This window comes from Mixophyes fleayi, chromosome 5 (assembly GCF_038048845.1).
Source record: "Mixophyes fleayi isolate aMixFle1 chromosome 5, aMixFle1.hap1, whole genome shotgun sequence".
Classification (NCBI taxonomy): domain Eukaryota; kingdom Metazoa; phylum Chordata; class Amphibia; order Anura; family Limnodynastidae; genus Mixophyes; species Mixophyes fleayi.
In genome coordinates, this window is record NC_134406.1 from 152119771 (window position 1) to 152136932 (window position 17162).

A 17162-nucleotide genomic window follows, 5' to 3' on the forward strand; every position below is an offset into this window, starting at 1 on the left:
TCAGTGTAGAGGGGGCACTGGGTACTGGAGACCAAATAAGCAAGTTAGTGCCCGAAGAGAAGAGGTGTAATATGTAAAAAGTAAAGGGCCAAGTGCAAAGCCTTGTGAGACTACAACAGATAGTGGGAGTGGAGGGCAGGATGTGCCAGAGGGACAAACACTAATGGAGCAATTTGATAGATAGGAAATGAACCAGAAACGAACTGTGTCATGAAGGTCAATAGAGTGAAGGGTGTGTAGGAGAAGAGGGTGATCTACAGTGTCAAAAGCAGCAGAAAGGTCCAGGAGAATGAGAATGGAGAAATAACCTTTAGAATTAAGTAGATCCTCGATCACTTTTGTAAGAGCAGTTTCAGTGGAATGTTATAGATACTGTGTCACGGTTCAAATACAAAGTGCAGCTCAGGAGCCAAGAATGAGTTGAAAACACACAAAGTTTATTGCTGGAATAACAATCTGATGGTGTAATACTGAATATACAGGAAAATGCAGGAATAAATACTGGGTAGATGGCTGATATAGATAAGTGGTAATATGGAGAGATCCCAGATAGCAGGTAAGTAGTGATATGGAGAGATCCAGGCAGCATGAAACCACAAGCACAGCAGAGGGAATGAACAACAGAATGCAACAACAGGATGGGACAACAGTAACCAGCAATGACTGCTGGGAGAGACAGGTTTAAGAAGGGACACACCCAGGTGCAAGAAATAATTACAGGGCAGGTTAACACCTGATACAACCAAGTAAGGCACAATAGCAGCCCCTCTGGTGATCAGAGGTACTGCTGCAACATATAAAATGAACACAAATACTGCACAGTTCAAAACAAACAGGGGCTGCAGGATGCAAGCAGCATTCAAAAGGGAGATGTTGCAAAGCAGACGGAGGCAGACCATGAAATACTGTATTTGACAAAAACTTCTAATGGACACTGCGGTTTGAAAGAAGGTATCCCCTTCTTTAAAATAGGGTACACTCCTGCCAGTAGCAGCCATGATGTTAAAGATTGAGAACTTTTAGGACCTACCATCATCCCTGGGCTCTTTTTTATTTCTGTAATATAATATATTGTTTGTTGATTAACAGACAATGTCTGCTAAGGGATACAAGGAGCACAAAGATTTTTGTAAAGTCTCTCCCCATGCTTGGGCTAAACCTATTGCTGGGATGGTGCCCATGGGTTGTTAATGGCCTTCCTCCAAATAAGGAAGTAAATACTCATTGGTCCAGTGCTTTGTGATCTATATCTTCTTTCTGCCTTAACCTCATGCACTTATGAGAATGAGTAAGACTCACCATTTGCATTCAAGCGATATATTTGCAGGGTCTCACTTGTCCTTAACAATTAATAGGTTAATGAGAAACAAACCAACCATACAATTCAGGGAAAAATAACCTTATCTGAGTAGTGTGCTGCAATCACATATTAACTATAGTGTATTTATAGTTTCTTGTGTTTTAATACACGTGGAAGATTAGTAACTTGAAGGTGTTTAATAAAGCAATCAACTGTTTGCTGAAAATGATACAAGTACTCACGGTTTCCCCACATAACCTTTTCCTCCATTAAAGAAATCTGTGAATTAGCAGCTCCATCATTTTGTGAGTGACAGCAATCTCCCTCCATGATAGTGCTGAATCTGCACAGGATGTGATGGCAAACCATGTCCGTATTATTGTACAAGGATGACGTCCATTAAGGTTTCTGCTTTAATCATCATGATTTCATTGACTTTTTGAAGCTGGAGAGGAAGAGTTTCTATAGTTTTCTTAAATTGTGTATAAGTGTAAGAAAGCTTCATACAAACTGTAAGGTTTTTTGTCTATGGAATTTCATAGCTTTTTAAAAGGGAAAATATTTATAATTTCAACTTAATAAGCCTAAAAATTTCACAGCAGACAAGAACCACTTGGCCCATCTAGTTTGCACTATTTTTCGTAACTCCTAGTGACCAAACAGGTTTATATTGCTCTGATATTTTATCCTCTATCATCTCTGCTAGATGCTTTTTCCACCTATTCACTACCATTTCCATAAAGTAATCTTTCCTCAGATTTCCTCGAAACCTAGTAAACTACTTTGGATGGATCACTTATAGATAACTTATTGTATAAATTTAATTTAATTAGTAGAGCAGTGCATCGCTGTATATCATTGCAAATGTACTGATTTTTTGATATTGTGTTGTATTTTTGTATTGGAAATGTAGTGATATGTCATGTTGGAAGAAATTTGTCTATGTAGCTACTCAACCAATGCAATCTCATGTTAAGCTCCTGCTAATTTGTGTTATGTACAAGGATATTCTACCAATCAGAGTTAGCACTGGATTAGCAAAGCGCAGAGTCTAACGCCCCCTGATCTTCACCTAGAACAGTTGCAAGGCAGGATGGACTTAGCGACTGGGAGACCGCAGGTCGCGACCCTTGATTCAGCCCAAGGCATGAGAGACAGATAGGAGAAAACGACTACCAGAGACCAATAAATAAAGAACAGTACTCAAGAGAAGTATGGTATGACTGTGCAGCCAAGGTTTGGAACACGGATCGGATGGCAGCCATACACAGGGAGAATCCGGGAGCATAGTCAGAGGATAAGTCAAGGTCTGGTACACTTAATCAGATGGCAGCAGTACAGAGGAAAATTCCATGAACATAGTCAGATGATAGCTAAGGTCTGGTACACTAGTCACAAGTAGTATGAAGTAGACACATATCACAGGGAGAATAAGCACCTAGAAGGCAGAGAAGAGTCAGACGATAGATAACCTGTTGATCTGATACCATACAAGTGTCAGAGTGATTTTTATATAGGAAGGGGAAGTTCAAATTCCCAGCTGGAGGTCACATGGCCGCCAGAGACACGCACCTGAAAATCCCTGTGCTGCAAACAGGACGAAAACAGGAGCATGGAGCAGGTAAGATTTTTACAATTAGGCTTTTTCATTTGTGAATGACCAACACATCCTTTAGTCTGAATGCACAGGAAATTTTCAGACTTGTTTTTAGGTTTCCTATCTCCGGAAGACACAGGATGCAAGTCATTTAGGAAATCACAAATTGATGTAAATTTTGTTAAAGTTTAAAATTGCGTTATAAGTCTAGAGAACTTTACATTCTGGGGGTAAATGTATCAAGGTGCAATTTTGCAAAATCCAGACTGTTTGCCACTGCAGCTATACAAATCGCAAATGTATGAAGCTGCGATTAAGCAAACTCAGGAGAGTTTGCTTTCAAACATGCCAGATACAACACACTGCATTCTAGCAGCGTGTTGTAAAAACACATCACTGTTACACTGCCTGTCATACAGCTGCCGGAGCCTCAGCAGCTGTAAAAACTGTAATGAATAGATAAAAGTAAAAAAAAAAAATCGTGGGGTCCCCCCTCTATTCAGGTTTAACCCTAGTGCTGCCAGCTTACTGCTGGTTTTGTGAAAATCGGGGGAAAAATTTGCGTGGGGTCCCCCTATTTTCATGGAACCAGCACTAGGCAAACCAGCCAGGTTGGTTGCACTGTAGCAGGGGGACACGCGGCAGGGGTCCCACTGCCATAATGACTAACCAACCCCAGGCTATTCAGTGCTGGGTTGGATTCCCTAGGGAGTGGGGTTCGCCGGAAAAAACGAGCGCCCCCCCCCCTAGGGATACCCAGCCCAGTGCTGATAGCACTAGGGCTCTTCCTACACACCTGTTCGGTGGGTGTAGGGTAATAACGGCAAAATAAGTGATAAAAAACAAACAGACGCCATTTTGTTTTGTGGAACTACAAGTCCCAGCGAGCCAGGTTGCCATAAATAGTGTGGGCATGCTACTACTGGTATAATTAAAAGCACCAGCATACCCACGGCAGCCAGGGCATGTTGGCACTTGGAGAACCACAAGTGCCAACATGCCCTGACACCCACGACTGGCTGGGACCTGTAGTTCCACAAAATAAAATGTTAACAAAATCACAACACCCTGATTAAAACCACTAACATTTATTAAATATAATAAACCACAATAATGACAGTAAACACCCTCATTTACACCACATATTTTTATTTAAAATAATAAATCCCCAAAAAACTTACCAATTAAGATTTCATCTGTTGTCAGCAGCTTTTAATCCCAAAATGAATGTCACCAAAGTCACAAAAAAATTTGAATCCAAAGTCTATGCTTAACGATGTCCCAAATAAATTTGGGACATGGGAAATTAGCGTGGGAAAATCCCCTATTACAATAAATAGACCTAGCGCAATGAGATATCATCATCATCATCATCATTTATTTATATAGTGTCAATAATTACACAGCGCTGTACAGAGAACTCATTCACATCAGTCCCTGCCCCATTGGAGCTTACAGTCTAAATTCCCTAATATAGACACACACACACGCACAGACAGACAGGGAGACAGACAAAGAGTCAAGGGTCAATTTTGATAGCAGCCAATTAACCTACTAGTATGTTTTTGGAGTGTGGGAGGAAACCAGAGGACCCGGAGGAAAACCACGCAAACACAGGGAAAACATACAAACTCCACGCAGATAAGGCCATGGTCGGGAATTGAACTCATGACCCCAGTGCTGTGAGGCAGAAGTGCTAACCACTATGCCACTGTGCTGCCCATATCGGAGGTCCTACTAGGTATGAGCTGTTTGCGGCGGCTCCTCCCTTTTTTTATTTTTCTTCAATCAAGCAAGAAGATTCTGGGGCTCTTACAAATATGGGGCACCCCTGGCCGAAGAACAGAAGACTGCAATCAACAATGGGAACCCCTGGGCAGAAGAACAGAAGACATTACAAGCAGGACTTTTGGAATCACAAATTTATTTGGGACATGGTCAAGCTTGGACTTTTGGAATTAAAAATTTATTTGGGACATGGTCAAGCATAGACTTTGGATACAAATATATTTTGGACTTTGGTGACGTTCATTTTGGGATTAAAAGCTGCTGACAACAGATGAAAACTTCATTGGTGAGTATTTTGGGGATTTATTATTTTTAATAAAAATATGTGGTGTAAATGAGGGGGTATACTGTAATTAATGTGGGTTTATTATTTTTAATAAATGTTCCGATTTTCACGGAACCAGCAGTAGGCTGGCAGCACTAGGGTTAAGACTGAATAGAGGGGGGACCCCACGCTTTTTTTTTTTAACACTTTGATCTATTTTTAACACTTTTGACAGCTATCGGAGCACCGGCAGCTGTATGACAGGGCAGTGTAACAGTGATGTGTTTATAGAACTCTTTGCTGCAACACAGGAGAGTTAGCTAACACGGGAGTGTTTTATATCGCAGCAAATCGCCAGAGATGACAAGCGATTTTGAAGATCAGGGTCAAAATCACATCTAGATACATTTGAGAAAATTTTGACTAAAATAACCCGCGATTTGCCCTGATTTTAACACTGTGAAAAAATCGGACCTTGATGCATTTACCCCCTGATGTTAAACATCGGAAGTAATATCTCAGATGTTGTGATGCCAGCGAGGATCAGGGGGCTGGGCTACCTCCTGCCAACATGTGTCACTAAAACTGTATAAATAGAGCCCTGCTTCTCCATGTATTGTATTATTCCATCTGTAACTTCTGGAAGATCACTAGTACCTCAAACTAGCATGTAACAATACTTGTAGGGGCTACTTGAGCTAGTTAAACATCACTGCTTTGAGGTCCTGCTTTAATGCCTACTTACCTGCTGTAATTCGTGTGACCTACAGATTAGACCAATCTAATCTGTTATCCTACTGTTCTGAGGTTTGGACCCAGCATCTAATAACACAGTTCTGCCCATTATCTTGCAGCTATGGCCAGTATGATAGGTCAAGGGGAACCATCCACAGCAACTCTGACCTGAAGGATGAGGTCAGGGGTACAAGCCCAGGTGCACAGCAAGGGGGTGCCCTAGCGGCAACAGTTACCCAGAAGGAAGCAGTTCTATGCGCCGGTAAAAGAACCTAGTGGTGACAGCACAGTACCTCCTATTGCATTTAGAGGGGCACAATTGGGATACAAAAGGAGGCGGTAGCAAAGCAAGCCCAGCCTGTCATCAGCAACAACACAGGGTGGTATAGATGGTCCATACTGTCACACCTCCATTTCCATTGCATGTCTTTTTCTCTCATATACCCCACTGCCACCAGCTTTGTGATTGCCTGCACACATGCTACCACCAAGTGCACCAGCATTTCTCACACGTCAAACCCTGTGCTCCAGCATTTCTCAAACATGCTCTCCACTGGTCGCTCTCTTACCCCTGTATATTCTTAACACCTCATCACATGTCCCCTCCATTTATATTATTGTTCCACAGACTCCAGTCTGCCCCTGATCAAATCTCAGCAGTCAACATCCACTCTGTATTGAGTCACTGACCAAAATCCATACTATACCTACATTGCTTCCAGGACTCCAGTCTGACCACACAACAATCAGGCCAGGATCACTCCCCCCACCCTCTTCCCTCATCCGAGACATCTAGCCTCCAGTGCTCAACCTGCTCCAGTCATACTGCCCAAACCACTATCCCCTATTTCCTGCCACCCCAGCACACGCACCCTTCACCTGCGACTGATCAGGCTGTCCCCATTCCACTCTCCATCTACAATATTTCCTGACCAGAGCCAAGCAGAAGCTCAGTGTACCACTGACTGCAGATCACTCTGTTGGGGTTAGACTGGTGCCACCTCTCTTATAATTAGTTTGATACAAATAATATATATATTATATATATATATATATATATATATATATATATATATATGTGTGTGTGTGTGTGTGTGTATGTATATATATATATAATTTTATTACTAGTGTCTCTCACATGGAGCAGCAGCTGCTATAATTAGTGTCAGATAATTTACATCTATCTAGCCCATCCTCTTCCTTTTCATAGGATGTTCATGTAATAGAGTGCACAGCCACAGACCTCATACTACACCCCAGTACTACATTACACACACATAGACAACAACATATAAACTGCACAATAACATGTATAGCAAGTTACAGGTGAGTTGCAAGCCCTGCTTCTCTCTGGACTGTAAAATCAGTGATTGGACAGATGGAACATGTGACATACAAGGGCAGTTGGCTTCTTGTGGTTGTAGTTACATTGTTAGTAGGTCACATGATGGACACTGGTAGTGTGATAAACTACATCTTCCAGAGTTCTTTTCCCCAATACGTTTTATGAGCCCTCTTGAAACTTAGATTACGGCTGCAACTTTTTTTATTTTTGTAAACATTAACATTTTGTACCTTGATTGCTCTGCTAGACATATATGTTTCGAGTAAGAGACTACAGTAATGCAAATGTTAAGAATGGGAAACCTAAAGTAACTGGATAACAAATATAAGAAAAAAGAACCCACAGGCGCTGGTTAAAAATAGTGATACCAAAATCCAATAAGCTAAAATTATAACAGGGAAAATATAAATGTAATAAAGATAAACCTGCAGCCTTCCACATACAACAAATACTGTTACTTGCTAATCAACAGAAATAAAGAAAAAAAAGGCAAATGCCAGTGCTTGTAAATCTTAAAACAACATATTTATTATACATGAAATACTCATAAAACGCTCAGAAAGCCAATAGAACAGAATCCTATTCACAGTAAAATTGTAGGTATATAAAAACACTATTAATAACAGCTAAAACAGATTCAATATCCAATAATGGCATATGATAAAAGAGAATTTTCAGTAAAATACCCCTAGGTACAAAGATATTATAAATGCAGCCACACAATAGTGACCTCAATAAAGAATGTATCCAGCGATAGTGAGCTGTAATGAGGGAGCCCAAGCATACTTTGACTGCCAAGCCATCTCCTCTTCAGTAAAACAAATAACTGCTGTACTTTTCAGGTACTGTTGATAATTCCTGGTATCCTCCTTGACATCCATATTAGAGTCTTTAGGATTGAATAAAGCTGTCAGTATAAAGTACAAAAGTGATGTATTGCTCCAATATGTTGTATTGACCTAAAAAAAAGTGTATAAATAACACATGGTGCATCTGAGCTTGCTGGCATCTCTTCTAATGTGTTTCACCGCCCCTTCAATGCATTTTTTATAAATGCAAATAAATAAAAAGAATTAAGAAATTTCAGCTTTCAGTTAATATATTGTAATAACATGACACTGCTTTCATTTTCCTGCATGAGTCCATTCCTATTTTATTCCCTGATCTCCATTCTGTATGATCAGTGAATGAACCACAAACCACTTTTTAAATCTCCCACCCCCAGCTCAGTTCAGTGAATAAATTATCTGATGTAACAGAGAGGGTGGGAAATTGAAAATGGTTTCTGTAACAGCTTCTCTGGCACCGCTCGGAGGGATGAAAATTTGTAAAGAAAGCGGTGCCAGGGCTAATAATGATACAGTGTGTGTCCCCCAATCCCAAAACACAAACAAGCCCCCATAAAGCCTGCAAAAATGTCTAATTCATCTGCAGCTTACTGAAGTAAATCTTTATGTGGTGGAAAACTCAACCATGTTTTTCCTCTCAAGTGAAGACACATAGAATATGCCCAGAACACACCTCTATCTGACATGTGCAACGCTATGAAATTCTATCAAATTGATGATTTGTTTATGCCTCACACCATTCATAGATAATCTTAATAACCTTAATAGTACCATTAGGTTTACTTTAAAGTTTAGTTCAGTTAGTATTAATTTACTTGATGTGACAGATATCCGAATTCATGCAGGGGTTGTTGTACCACTGTTTAGAAAAATACGACATATGAAAACACTTTATTGCAGGCTGGCAGCTTCCACCCTAAAACTTTGAAAAGGGGTTTACCACTATCTCAAATGCTCAGAGTTGCCAGTACCACAACTGATGAAAGACTACTTTCTGGTGCGTTAAGAGAAATGGGTGACCATTTTCTACAAAGAGGCTATAAACTTGGAGAAATTGAGGAAGGCATTCTTTGTTGTCTCCAATTGGATCAAGAAAAATTGCTTGATAGCAACAGTACCAAAAAGAATATCAATTGCATGACTTTTTTGCAAAAACCCATTAACAATAATATTTTTCCTAGGTTCTTTTACTTCCAACATCCACTTTTATTTCTCTTCTTCACTCACTATCTCAAAAACACTTCAGAGTACAGATATAAAACACATCTAATACTCACCAAGTTTGTTCTTATCAGTGTCTCCCTCTCTGTTGAGGTAATGATGAAGAAGAGCAAGTTGTGATGTGTGAAAGCCCATAGGACGAATGCCCCCAAGTTGAAGATTTGTTTAGGTAACAAATAGATGAGCAGCTTTCCAATAAATGTTCCTTTTTTTAAAATAATAATAAAACACACCGTACTAAGCAGAGCAGATACGCCAAGGGTTACAAAGCCAAATTAAACACGTAAATTTAGCTTTCACATCTTTTGTAGAAAAATGATACTCATTATTGCCAAAAGCATCAATTATCATAGCCAAAACCAAACCCCCTCCGGACTTGCGTCAAGGCTGCCATTCGAGGCCTTTATCATTAATCTTCATTAAGATGACATGTCTTTAGACACTAATTTCAGACATTATCCTGTTATTGTAAAATAAAAATGTCATGGTACATGTGTTCCTTATCTGTGTAATATAATATGTTTTTATCTCTGTAATGTGTAATATGTGTTTATTCTTTCTCATAGAAGCAGACACATAAAACTCAAGTTCATTCATATAAGCTTTGTGTTTGGTAATAAAGGTTATTTTGTTAATTATTACTTCAACACTACCTGTCTCCTCTGGAATCTTCCCCTCCTCCTTTAAACATGCTCTCATCTCCCCATACACAAGAAACCATACTTTGACCCTGCCTCTCTCTCTAATTACTGTCTTATTTCCCTCCTTCCTTTTGCTAACTTTTTGAACAGGTTGTCTACAACCATCTCACCTCCTTACTCTCTTCTTACTCAATCCTTGACCCACTCTGATACAGTTTTTGCCCCTACCACTCCACCAATCTGCCATCACTATGGTCACTAACGACCTTCGTTTTGCTAAATCTAAAAGACACTTCTCCCTTCTTATCCTTCTCAACCTCTCTGCAGCTTTTGATACCCTTGACCACTCCCTCCTTTTGCAAACTCTTAAATCTATAGGCCCTTATAACACTGTCCTCTTCTGGTTTTCCTGTAGCCTCACCAACTGCTTCTTTTCAGTCTCTACACATGACTCCAAATTCCCCCCTCTTCCCTTACCTGTTAGAGTTAACTAAGTTTCCATTCTTAGCCTCCAAATATTCTTCCATGTTCACCTCCTCCCTTGGTGTCCTCATCCACTCCTTTGACTTCCAGTACCACCTTTATGCTGACGATACCCAAATCTATCTTTCATTCCCTAACCTCTCCGCTTCCCATATGTCTTATGTCTCCTGCTGTCTCTCCGCCATCTTATCTTGAAGTACAAGCGTTTATTTATCAACTTATCTTCCCGTCCAGGGCTCTCCCATTTCACCCTCTTTATTTCTGTTAATAAAACTACCCTCCTTTATGTCCCTCAAGTCTGATGCCTTGGTGTCATCCTCGACTCCTCCCTCTCCCTAAAACCTCACATTCTGTCCCTCTCAAAATCCTGCTACTTCCACCTCCGGAATATATCTAATTTACGGCCCTTTCTTACCACAGAAGCCACCAAAAGTTTTGTTTTGACCTCTTTCTCTCTGGCCTACCAGACTCTCACCTTGTCTCCTCTTAAGTCTATCCTCAATGCTGCTGCCCGCCTCATTTTTCTCAGGTGCTGCTCCCCCTTCCACCAGTCCCTATAGTGGCTTGCAGAAAATAAGGTAGGAGTAGCTGAATTTCTCACAAAAGCATTTTCCAAATAGAAAACGAATGTCAAGGATAATGAAAGTCTATAACATCAGATGTTTAGTCACAGTTCATGTATCTAGAATATCAGTTAGAAGGTGCAGCAGCAGGGCTCAGAGATTGCAGTTAAGTAACAAACAATGCCCCAGCACAACTGTAATCTAATATGTACATATATAAAGGTAGTAATCAAGGCTCATTAGGGGCAGTTTGCCCCTTGCAAATATGACTTCTGCTGTCAGTTGCTGTCTGACAGCAACTGACAGAACCGCACTGAACATCCCTCTCTCCGCCGGCGGGGGTTGGCCCCCGCCACCAGCATTGTCTCTAATGTAGCTGCCCAGCTGTCAGTTGACAGCAACTGACAGAACCGCACTGAACATCCCTCTCTCTGCCGGCGGGATGGGGGGGCCCCGCCGCCCGCATTGCCACTAATATAGCTGCCCAGCTGTCAGTTGACAGCAACTGACAGAACCGAACTGAACATCCCTCTCTCCGCCGGTGGGGGGGAAAGCCCCCGCCGCCTGCATTGAATGTTGACAAATAAAAAAGAATGGGTTTTACTTTTAAATGCGGTTACATACTTTGCAGTTGAGTTAAAGCAAAAAAAAAAAAAAAAAAGCTTTTTGTGTATTATAATGAGAGGGTAGAGCTGAGCGTCTCCCCCAGTGCACCCATCAGTCAGAAGTGCCCAGTCGTCCTCACAGTCACAATATATGTGCCCACATTGCCTCTACTGTAGCTGCCCAGCTGTCAGTTGCAGAAACCGCGGACATCTGACAGCCCACGCATGCTTGATGTGCGCCCACTCTTTTTTTAGCAGCCCCGCGGCTGCTGTAATACCTAAAATGTCCGAAATGGAGCTTCTGCGCATGTGCAGATGCAGCAACTCCTCCTCTGCATGAAGACATGAGAGAGACAGTAGGTGAGTGACCAAAAAATTATACTAAAACTAAATATATATAGAAAACCCTTAATAACATGGGTATTTCTTGAGTTAATATGTAAACTGTAGCCACCTATAACAGTAAGAGTACATTATATATATATATATATATATATATATATATATATATTCTGGCTACATTTTACATATTTAATCAAGCAATCAAGTAATAATCATACTATGTGGGGTCTTCTTAAATATGATTATTTATTTTATCAGTAGTGTTTCAATAAATATACATTAAACATTAATATTAGGCTGGTAGAGCAAATTTAGTGGCAGATTATATTTTATTAATCATTAGAAAAGTAATTACTGGAGCCGTATAGTTACATTAAAGTTTGAATAAAATTGCAGTACATTATGTATAATTTATATTTATTTATTTATTTATATATATATATATATATATATATATATATATATATATACACACACACATATTTATGTCATCTAATTAAAGCTTTAATATAAGTGGCAGGCTTCGATAATAACTTTAATAATGATTAATAAAATAGAGGGTCCTGCATGATTATTACACATATGTATACATATATACATATATATAGACACATAGATATGCGCATATATACATAGCTACACACACATATATATATATAGTCAAAATTGGTGTTACGTTAACATTTTTAAGTTAGTTTGAATGTGCGGTATCATTGCTATTTTTAATGTGCATTATAAATTGTATTTTTAAAGTGCGTTATCAGTGCTAGTTTTAGCGTGCGGTATCATTGGCAGTTTTAGCTTGCGGTATAATTGTTAGTTTTAGTGTACGTTATCAATGGTATTTTTAATGTGCGGTTTCAATGCTAGTCTTAATGTGTGGTGTCAATACCCATTTTAATGTGGCCTTTTGATGATTGTTTTAATGTACATTATTTTAGTTTGTGTAAGTAATGATTTGTCTTGTGCAGACAACCTAGGTGAGCCCTTCTGGGAGAGCTGTAAGTGTCCTACTGTGGGCTGTAGGTGATGTAGGTGTGTCAATGCTTATAGCCTTATACCCAATGGCGTTATTTTACATAAGTTTTATACAGAGGTGCTTGTACATTTTACAAGTACCTGTACTAATATTAATATATATATATATATATATGTATATATTACATCCAGCCATCATACGTTCAAATCTTTGTGGACCTAACCATCTTTCCAGAAGGAGATTATTGGATCGGAGTAGAGGCAGGCAGCTGTAAGTAGTTTTAACACATATATATATATATATATATATATATATATATATATATATATATATATGTATACATATGTATTTGTGTTATAGTATATATATATATATATATATATATATATGTGTGTGTGTGTGTGTGTGTGTATATATGTGTATACATAAATAAAATAAATATATATATATATATATATATATACACACACAAACATATATATAATATATATTCTACAGTGGTGGTAGTGCGGGTATATATGTTGATATGCCATACTGCCACCTCCCCAACTGCCTTCATTGTAAAGCTTTCATATTCTATGCACTTACTTTCCCGTTACATTTTTTGCGTTATCATTGCTAGTTTTAATGTGTAATAACGGAGGAAATCAGGATGTGGTGTAATACTTTTTCATGGCACTGTTTATATGTGTATGTATAGAAATATATATAGTATATAAAACTTTTTTTTCACTATTATCTTTGGATACATGTTAAATAAATATTCCTTTTATGATATAATTGGTCTGATTGTCTCTTTAATATTCACCACCTACTTGTAACTCTCTCTCCTGCATGATGACACTATGCACTTAATTCCTAGGTTCCCAAAGTGTGCACTGCAGCGCTGGCACTTGGGTGCTGTGGTCAGGAAGAGAAAAAAATAATAATGCAAAATTAACAATCTGGCGGTGCATGGTACACAGCATCCTTTTCCTTCCTTGCTTCTCATTGAATGTTGAGCGTGACGGCATCATGCCCGACATTCAGTGGCAGGAGAGAGGATGCTGGGTCCCCGGCACCGCCGAATTGGTAGGAAGATAGAAGAAAAGACAGAAGAAATAGAACAAAGAAGGGCAAGTATGGTAAGTAATGAAACGGAGGGGAATGGTGATAGGAAACAGCAATGGAGGGGCAAAAGAATGAAGGAGGGGGCAGTGAGAGGATGCAGAGGGGGAAGAGTGTGTGGATGCAGTGGGGCACAGAGTGTGTGGAGATTATGTAGAGGGGCACAGAGTGTATAGAGATGATGCAGTGGGGCACAGAGAGTATGGATGCAGAGGGGCACAGAGGGTGTTGATGCAGAGGGGCACAGAGTGTGTGGAGATGATGCAGAGGGGCACAGAGTGTGTGGAGATGGCGCAGAGGGGCACAGAGTGTGTGGAGATGACGCAGAGGGGCACAGAGTGTGTTGAGATGACGCGGAGGGGCGCAGAGTGTGTGGAGATGACGCAGAGGGGCACAGAAAGTGTGGAGATGACGCAGAGGGGCACAGAAGGTGTGGATGCAGAGGGGTACAGAGGGTGTGGATGCAGAGGGGCACAGAATGTGTGGATGCAGAGGGGCACAGAGGGTGTGGATGCAGAGGGGCACAGAGGGTGTGGATGCAGAGGGGCACAGAGTGTGTGGATGCAGAGGGGCACAGAGTGTGTGGAGATGATGCAGAGGAGCACAGAGTGTGTGGAGATGACGCAGAGGGGCACAGAGTGTGAGGAGAGGACGCAGAGGGGCACAGAGTGTGTGGAGATGACGCAGAGGGGTACAGAGTGTGTGGAGATGATGCAGAGGGGCACAGAGTGTGTGGATGCAGAGGGGCACAGAGTGTGTGGATGCAGAGGGGCACAGAGTGTGTGGATTCAGAGGGGCACAGAGTGTGTGGATGCAGAGGGGCACAGAGTGTGTGGAGATGATGCAGAGGGGCACAGAGTGTGTGGAGATGACGCAGAGGGGCACAGAGTGTGTGGATGCAGAGGGGCACAGAGTGTGTGGATGCAGAGGGGCGGATGCAGAGGGGCACAGAGTGTGTGGATGCAGAGGGGCACAGAATGTGTGGAGATGACGCAGAGGGGCACAGAGTGTGTGGAGATGACGCAGTGGGGCACAGAGTGTGTGGAGATGACGCAGAGGGGCACAGAGTTTGTGGAGATGATGCAGAGGGGCACAGAGGGTGTGGATGCAGAGGGGCACAGAGGGTGTGGATGCAGAGGGGCACAGAGTGTGTGGATGCAGAGGGGCACAGAGTGTGTGGATGCAGAGGGGCACAGAGTGTGTGGATGCAGAGGGGCACATAGTGTGTGGATGCAGAGGGGCACAGAGTGTGTGGAGATGATGCAGGGACACAGAGTATGTGGAGATGAAGGAGGGCACAGAGTGAGTTAGCTGTAAATTATTCTTTTACAGAAATATAATAGAAAAAAATATATAAAAATATTATTTTCCCTTGGATTTATGTGTATTATTTTTGCAAACAACTTACTAAGTATGTCCGTCCTGACCTAAATACTTATTACATTATTTTGACACAACTAATTATAAAACGGGACTGCTAGGTAATTATTTTGGAGGGGTGCCTTGAAAAAATTATGAAGACTTTAAGGGTGCCGCAAAATTGAAAAGTTTGGGAACCACTGCCTTAATTTTAGATCTTAGGGGCCCCCCTGTCTGAAGTGCCCTGGGCCCCCCAAAACCTTAATCCAGCTCTGGCAGCTTGTATGATCTACCTCTGTCTGCAGTACACCATCCCCTCTTTGAATGCTGCCTTGACTGTTTCAGATGCAAGGGGTTAAGCCCTGATAATTTGTTCTGGATCCTGAATACCTGTGTCCAGTGTTTTAAAGACTGTCTTTTCCAAAAGACTGGTGCCAGTTCATTTGTCTCTACTGGTGGTCTCTTTGAATAACTACTGTGATCCTGATCCTGATTCATCTCTTGGTATCTGACTCCTGTTTATCTCATCATATTGCATCTTTTCAGTGGCTGTGATTTTGGCTTTGTTAGACTTCACTCCTGTTTATCTCCTGGTAATGTTGTAGACCTACAGGCTTCTGACCCTAGCATGACTTTCCTCCAGCCTAATTCTTCCCTGGATCATCCAGTGTCTGATGTTACCACAGCTAATGGTTTTTACATTTTCCTTATCAACCTTGCAAAGAGTTCTATCTGTGTTTGGAACAAAGAAAATGCATAAAAGCTATACTTTCAAATGGTATCTGGTTCCCTATAGGATAAAAAAAACCTCAGAGTTGTATTAGAAAGACTACTGTCAAAAAAGTACTCTACTACATTTATGGTGGACTTGCCCTAAGGTTATCATATTTTAGCATTTAGTAGCATTTAATAGTCCTTCCCTAATTGCCCTTCTTAGGTTCTGCAATCGAGATTGGTTACAAGAAACTACAAAACAAAATTTCCAGACATATATTAAGTGTGGCTAATTCTAAGATTGTGACTGTGTGGATGAATCCTACTTCTCCAACGTTGCATGTGATAATGTATAGAATATAGTTTATATAATCTATGAACACATAAAGTGCATTCTATGAAAAATCTCCACCTCTTTCAGGGCAATATGGTCTTACATTACACCTCTACCAGATTGAGAAAAAAAACGATAGACATAAGATGTGCAAGTTCAGGGCCTTAACTAAGAAAACATCCTATGCTAATATTAATAATATATGGAAGATAATTTTATTTAGTGTTCCAGCTTTTAACTACTTGGTGGATCTTAATTACCATGATTTATACACCCCTTTTTTTGATTATAGGGTCAGGCCCATAGATACATATGGGAAAAATGGCATAGCATTATCTGTAAGTTCTGATTGATACCTTTAGCAGCATACATATATCTGTATTCCTTCCCTACTTGTTATTTGGAATTGTTTTATTACTTATTTTTCCTTTTATTCTGTGCAACATTTAATAAAAGGAATTGAAAAAAAAGTAACAATTCTAATAATAATTAAAACTGCAACTATCATAATAAAGGCAGCATATTGAAGTGGTTTTTATTTGTACACAATGAAAATGTAGGAACTACATAATGTTAGCATTACTGTCATTCTGTTTGATAAACAAAACAATTATTGTGAATCCTGTATTTAAATGTGTAAGTCAAAACCAAACAATGACCATAGATACAGTATCACTTTTTATTTATATAATTTTGCAATGTGTTCCAGTTATTTTGAAAGGATCTATTTCACTTTCCTGTTTTGATTTTTGCTAGGGCTATAGTTTCTGTTGTAACATCCTTATCTTATTGATAGAGGGAAAAGAGTATATTACAAAATATTTTAAATTATATGTGGTGTGTAATCACAGATATAACAATATATTCATGTGTAAAAAATATATTTCCTAGTTTGTTTGTTTTCCAAGGCTATTGATAGTATATGTAATCTATTTA